At 40.7% G+C, this 5,670-nt stretch overlaps 1 protein-coding gene across 6 annotated transcripts in view; it reads left to right on the top strand.

The window, feature by feature from the left end:
* The window catches only part of ZSWIM8 (zinc finger SWIM-type containing 8), a 118,356-nt gene that overhangs the window by 32,469 nt on the left and 80,217 nt on the right, over positions 1-5,670 (top strand). The gene's annotated exons all lie outside the window — the stretch shown is intronic.

The raw sequence follows: 5,670 nt of genomic DNA, 5'->3' as shown, positions 1-5,670 counted from the left end.
GGGGGTCGGGGCTTTTGGTGGGGGGGGGGGGGGGGGGGGTGCTGGGAGTGGGGGCTATGGTGAAACTTGGGGTGGCTGCAGCAGCCGATTCCAAGTGTAGCCTGGTTCAGCCCCTGCTGGGAAGAGCCCTGTGTCACCCTGGCCCCAGCCCGCAGCTGCAGCCTGCCCCACCCCATGCACATTTGGGAGCACATTCCTGCCCCCACCAGCTTTCTGGGTTTCGCACAGCAATGGGTGCCCTGCCCCGGGGCATGGCCTACCCCAGCCAGTGCCCCACTTCCTCCCTCACCACAGGTAACTTTGATCTGCCCCCCCTCCCCCAGCTCTTTCCCTCCCCACTCCCCTTCCACTACAGCGGATTGCATACAGCTGTATCGGAAGTCAGATTGGTATTGGCCAATATGCCTCCTTAAAAATCAGTTGTTAGTATCAGCCCCCAAAATCTGTATTGATGCACCTCTATTTGCTGGCACAGCTTATACAGGTTCCCCAAAAGGGAAGCAAGCCAAGCTGCCAGAAACACTTTATCCTGGTATAAACAGTGTTTGTACTAGATGTGTTGCTGGTATAAAAAGGACACATCCTTAATTCACATTTCTATTATGGCAAAGTGTAGTGTACCTGGATTTTTATTTACTGATGCTTTAATCTGCAAGTCAGTTCTTTTGTGGATTATGTTCTCTGATTGTCCCTTTTCAAGACTCAAAACATATCTTTCTTTAGTCTTGAGGTACTTTGTTTCCCAAGAGATAGCAGCAGTTGGTGTGGGTGGAGTCTGCCTTACAAACCTGACCATATTTGTCTGTGAGACAATGCTTCGGCTTGCTTTTGTCAGTTTTTCATCAAAGTATTGATTCTTTTCTTCGTGTCTTAATCTTTACCTGGACCATGCTGCCTGTCTTGCTATGATTGTTTTTATTGCTTCTGGAGGAATATTTCAGTAGCTCAGTTACAAGTTATTGTTTCTCTTTACCTTGTTTGCAGGGTTCTTATTTCCTTTGTTCTTCTCAGACATGTTTGTAAAATGTTTTTCTCTCCACTTCTCTAATTCATGGCTAAATTTTTTGGCCTCTTCTCCTCTCTGTTTTCCTGATGTTTCCATTTATACAAATGTGAATTACATCTTGACTGCAGATCATTTTACTCTTATTTTTAATACTTGTAGATTTTTGCAGTGGGTGTTTATTTAAGAAATAGGACTTTCATCCCTAGTCTTCAGCCTTCCTCTAATCCTTCTTCAGACATGTTTCTTCATTTCCTAACATGTTTTTCCTTGGAGATTATGTATGACTTCAGAAGTTAGATGGCCAAAACTTCCTATATCAATAAATATGTTGTTTTCCACACTTTTTTAAAATCACTTCCTCCTCATCTCAGAAGTGTTCTCTCTGCATTCAGAATAGAGACGTTCCCTCCACAAAATGTAATTTAAAAAAGTTGGCTTTACTTGATGCTTTAGCCAGTCCAACAGGTTTCCTTGGGAACAAAAGGGGGGTTTTTGGTTTCATTTTTGGTGGGTTTTTTTTGTAAGTTCTTGATTTTTACTTTTCTTTTCCTTAACAGCGTCTTGATTTCTTTTTCTCCTGATTAGGTCTTTAAAAGACTGATTGTAAAATATACTTAGTTTTCTGTTTCTGCAAAATGCCTAACCAGTGTTGGGTTCTTATCATCCTTAATCTCCAAGGTTTGTCTTTCCTATCCCTTCTCTCTAATGTTTATTCACCTCCACATTCTATTGCTCTGATTCATTCCAAATTGGTATTATCTCACTTTCTCAAGCACAATTCCAATATCCCTGCTTTATTGCCTGCCTCCCTGATACTTGGATGATGTACCAGAGGCAGCATCATCCTGTTGGAATTTTTGGGCCTTGTGTGGCATGTTTTATCCAACTGTTGTTAATATTTTTTGCACTGACAGTAGAAACTGCCCTAGATTTTTAGGAGCTCTCATCCTACACATTATTGTGCTCACATTCATTAAGTCATTCCAGTTTTCAGTTGTTAACTTGCTGCCAGATACCAGTGAAGGGTGAGTGAGGAATGTGGGAATTCTTGGGACCAAGAGATTGGTGCTTTACTTAGTGTGAAGTATTTAGTTGTCAGAGGATGACAGTTATCAATAGGGAAGGTTTTATTTGCAATAACAAACCTGTTGCACATGCTAGCTGTCTCATGACTCTGAGCCCATTTCTTCAAGGCTCAAAGCAACATCTGATTGGATTGAGAAGTTTGATATCCCACCTCCAAGAGCATAAGCCTGCCCTGTTGCTGAAGAGAGATCCGAGTCCTCAGAAAACCTTTGTCATTTGAATTTCTTTTAAAAGGAAAAAAGGGGGAAACAATTTAAATCATTCTGTGTAGCTAAGCTTTTTGTGAGTCCCAAAGGTGGGATCTGCTTGATTGGCTTAAGGATGGTGATTGTTATTTTAGAGCTTTGAAGGCTGCTGAGTCAGAGTCTGCAGTTGATGGTTTCATTCCCCTTTCGGTAGGGAGACTAATTGCATTACATAAGCCACCATAATAAGTGGTATTTACTGACACCTTCAACTTATTTTGAGGACATGGTGACTGAATTACTTTCTCCTACTAACAGAATGCTTGTGCTCTGACTGTTTAGCTGTAAGATTCAGTCTTTGAATGCTATCTGTCCAACTTTTATTGCCAGCACTAAATCCATATACAGAGGGATGTGACAGGTTTGCAGTCTAATAATTATTTGGATATACTTATTAAAAGCTTCAGGTATTTCACCCATCTGTGAAGCACGTGCCATTATTTGCATTTTAAAATCACATTTTAATCTTTTATTGTTTTCTTTTCTTTTGTAGTGTGCGGTGAAAATCCTTAGTTTAATAGGGTAAACTGAATGTATACAACACATACTGTTGAAAAGCACAATCTTTTTATTGAGTTATAATTATTTCAGGTATCAACTTATTGCTGAACCTTTACTTATGGTGGTTAAAAATAAGTTGTTTTTAAATTGAATGAGGTTCCACTAATAAAATTACCCTGTGGTTCTGATGTCTAATTCAGTTGCAGAAAGTGTAAAGCTCCTAACAGAGAATGGGTGACATGGGGTAATTCTCTTTCCAACCTGTTATATGCAGCTACATCCCCCTGTTATCAAAACTTAAATTTACAGTCTCACCTTTCCAATTTTGTTTGGGATTATTGCAAACTGGGGCCCTGTTTTAACTGCAAATTGAAAGAAATGCAGAAGCATATCTTTCCAGTTATGGTGGGGGGAGGGGAGGGAAATCCCTTTGTCAGCAAAGGACTGGCTCTATTAATTGGCTCTAGTTGAGGGAAGGAAGGTAATATTGCTTAGTGTGTCTAATTTGATTGTACAATAATCAAATGTCAGCAATGCAGATGTTTGAAAATTTGTATGTGTTCTTTCCATGTTTGTCTGTGTAAGCCCTCTGTTTAACAGGCCTGTTGGTATTGGGTGAAATCTTAGCTGCTTTACTGCGTATATTTGCAAGGCCCTATCCCATCCTGTCTCCTCGCAGGCTGTTCTGACTGGAGGGCTGTTTCTAGGCAGAGGGAGGGAGAGTGCTGTGTGACATCAGTGCTTAGGTTTTTCTTTGAAATGTTGCTGTAGAGGCTGGTGGGGAGGGAAAGTGTAGGACCAGATTGGATTACATTCTGGGTTCCAGTGGAGTTTTAGAAGCTGGTTAGGGAGACAGAGATGTAATGTGAAATATCTGAGAATGTATTATTAGGCACTTGGCAAAGGGTTTTGGAGGGCCAGGTGTGAACCAGAGCCACTGTGGTGATGAATGAGGATGTAATCTCAGTAAAGCTGGGGAATGCTTGTAGACTGGGCTGTTCTGTGTTCCCTTTTCATTAGGGTTGGAGCTCCAGGAGTGCAGATTGCACTGTGTAGCTGAGGGCAAAAGGAAGAAAAATAGCTGACATTAAAATTGTAAGGATTGGATTTAATGTCTTCCCTGGCATAGTTGTTTAAAATTTACATTAAGCACCCAGACTCCCTAGTCAGGGTCAGGCCCTTCACACCAGTCGTGTATGAACATGCAGGATAGAACTGTGCCTCCTCTGAAGAACCTGCAAAGTAAAGACAAATGACATATGGAAGGTGGCAGCGAGAAGAATAAATTATTGCATTTAACTACTTTCAAAAGAGAATTTATTTAGTTTACAAAGCTGAGAACTGAGTTAGGAAATGCCATAACTTCATGGATGGCCTTAACCTTTTTTTGCATGTGCATTCTGATATGTTCTTTAGCAGCCAGATCATACGTATCCTCATCTGCCTTGCAGCTTAGCCATCGTTAATTGGTGGTGTTGATCAATTCAGGGAGAGTTTTTCATTTTCAAGGAGCATTGTAAACTCTATCATAGGGACTATTTTGACATATTCATCTAGTGCCCAGCATAGTCAGGCCCTGATTCTGTTTAGGGCCTCTGTGCAGTATTGCGCTCTAATGTTAAACTAAAACTAACATGATGTGTAGAGATCGACTACTTTTTATTTGTTCAGTGGCCTAGGATCTGATCTTCAGATCTCAAGCACAAAAGTTGTAGAGACCTTGGCAGAAAACTGTTCTGTTCCCAGTTAGACAATCTGAGAAGATTAGAGTACGATAAGCTTAAGGGATGGAGTACAATTTGATGACTGATTTTTGTGTATGTGGGAGGGGGGGGAGGTTTAAGAAAAAGTAGTCCCATCTCCAGGAAATAGTGTCTGTTTAGTATCTCTGTATCAGCAGTTAGGACCAGTCATGGGTCTGTAGAATTTTGTGTGGAATAAACAAATCTTTCTACTAAATTGCAATGGTGGAAAATGGGAACTGGCTGGGTATTGAAGTTTCATAGATTTCATAGACATTAGGGCTGGAAGGGACCTCGGAAGATTGAGTCCAGCCCCCTGTGCGTGGGGCAGGAAGTCAGCTGGGGTCATAGGATCCCAACAAGATAATGCATCCAAATTTCTCTTGAAGGTGTTCAATGTAGGTGCTTGAACCACCTCTGATGGCAGGCTATTCCAGCCCTTGGGGGCTTGGACAGTAAAGAAATTCTTCCTTATATCCAGCCTGAAACAGTCTTGCAGTAGTTTATAACAGTCTTTGGAGACGGTTTGAGTCTTTAGAGAGCTTTCTCTTTCTGATTACCATGAAATGTTTGTGCCATGCAGACTGGCAACATCTGGAGTCTGAGTTGAGCATTTTTTCAGATTTGTATTTAACTTTGCAAAATCCCTGTTAGATAGGGAGATACTATACCCATTTTGCATGTGGTTGAGATGAGAAGGTCACAGACTGACAAACTAGGGAGTGGACTCAGGCCTGCTGATTCCCATTCCTCTGCTTCACCCACCAATTTGCCTTTCCTTCTTTTCTTAGTGCTTTTGGAGATAGGTGGAGAGAGATTTTCATTTAATGAGATTTTTAGAAGACAAGTGAAGCTTAGGTTATCTCGTTAGAATTTAATATGGCTATGAAAAACCCTGTATTTAATTACAAAGCAAAGGGTTTTTTTTGGCCCCATTGGTCATTTAAATATCATTGATATATGAAGCAGTGAAATTTGTGCAGTTTAAACTAGTTTTGAGCTGAAGAGCACTTGAACTGTTTTTTGAGGGCACACAAAAATGAAAATGTACAATTTCTCACCGTTTCAATTAAAAAAAAAAAAAAAAAAA

Source organism: Gavialis gangeticus, unplaced genomic scaffold (assembly GCF_001723915.1).
Source record: "Gavialis gangeticus isolate Ggan-Ray unplaced genomic scaffold, GavGan_comp1, whole genome shotgun sequence".
In the NCBI taxonomy this organism is placed as follows: domain Eukaryota; kingdom Metazoa; phylum Chordata; order Crocodylia; family Gavialidae; genus Gavialis; species Gavialis gangeticus.
Note: the sequence above shows the minus strand (reverse complement) of the source record. Positions and strands in the feature narration are given on the sequence as shown.